General features: G+C 41.8%; 1 non-coding gene across 1 annotated transcript; it reads right to left on the bottom strand.

Moving 5' to 3' along the window:
- Positions 1-743: 743 nt before the first annotated feature.
- LOC141722409 (small nucleolar RNA R71) lies at positions 744-850 on the bottom strand. The gene has a single exon (XR_012575429.1). It is a non-coding gene; the product is annotated as a small nucleolar RNA R71 (small nucleolar RNA).
- Positions 851-1416: the final 566 nt, after the last annotated feature.

The raw sequence follows: 1416 nt of genomic DNA, 5'->3' as shown, positions 1-1416 counted from the left end.
CATGTTTGTCAAATATAATTGTTAGTTTAATTCTTAATTATAAACAACCCCAATTTGTTATTTGTCTTAGCATTGAGCGATAACCATACATTGTTGCATAGGTGCATAAATTGAACTTAACCTAAACCAGTCTCTGTGGGAACGAATCTGATTTATATCTTATACTACTTGCGAACGCGTATACTTGCATGAATATTAGCGCGTGTTTTCGCCCTAACAGTTTTTGGCGCCGCTGCCGGGGATCGGTGTAAATTTTTAGTTTATGTGCTTGTCATCAGTGGTCGTTAAAGTTCACTAACTCGGATTCTTTTACTTTCACGGTTTATTTGTTTATGTTTCAGGTACTCATTACAATGGGAGATCCAGCAGCACGAACGAAAGCCTTGATAGATTTTTCTCAACCCAAGATCAATGACATTCAATCTAGCATTGTCTGACCAACTATCACAGCAAATACCTTTGAGATCAAGCCTGGCATAATTCAATGGGTGCAGAATTCAATCCAGTTTGGGGGTTCTTCAACTGAAGATCCCAGTATGCACATTAGGGATTTCATTGAGATCTGCGACACCTTCAAGTTCAACGGACTTTCTGAAGATGCTGTGAAGCTGAGACTGTTCCCATTCTCTCTGAGGGACAAGTCTAAGAGCTGGTTACACTCTCTACCAGCTGGTTTGATTACTACTTGGGAAGATCTTGCTCAGAAGTTTCTTACTAAATTCCTCCCTATGGCGAAGACAACTGCACTCAGGAATGCCATTACTCAATTTGCGCATCAAATGGGAGAATCTTTGTGTAAAGCTTGGGAGCGCTACAAGGAGATGCTTAGGAAGTGTCCTCATCATGGAATGTCTGATTGGATGATCATCAATTGTTTTTACAATGGGTTGGGACCACAGTCCAGACCAATGCTCGATGCAGCATCAGGGGGAGCATTATGGGAAAAGAGCTATGAAGAAGCTTATGATCTAATTGAGCTGATGGTTACTAATGAATATCAGTATCCAACCCAGAGATGTCCACAGGGCAAGGTAGCAGGAGTTCTTGAAGTGGATACAGCTACGGCTATCACTGCTCAACTAAAGGCGTTGTCTATGAAGATCGATTCCCTGGCTAACTATGGTGTTAAGCAGATAATTAGTGTTTGTGAGTTGTGTGCAGGTCCGCAAGTGACGGAGCAATACGCTATATCTAGTGACTCTGCTCAGTTTGTGAGCAACTTTCAGAGATCGCAGCAACCAGTTCCAGACACTTATCATCCTGACAACTGGAATCATCCTAACTTCAGCTGGAGCAACAATCAGAATGCGATGCAACAGCCGTTCCAGCAGTTTGGAAATAACATATTCAACCTTCCTGGTTTTCAGCAACAAATTACACCAAAACAACAAACTCTTGGTGCATGTCTATCTTCGA

This window comes from Apium graveolens, chromosome 4 (assembly GCF_009905375.1).
Source record: "Apium graveolens cultivar Ventura chromosome 4, ASM990537v1, whole genome shotgun sequence".
Taxonomy (NCBI): domain Eukaryota; kingdom Viridiplantae; phylum Streptophyta; class Magnoliopsida; order Apiales; family Apiaceae; genus Apium; species Apium graveolens.
Note: the sequence above shows the minus strand (reverse complement) of the source record. Positions and strands in the feature narration are given on the sequence as shown.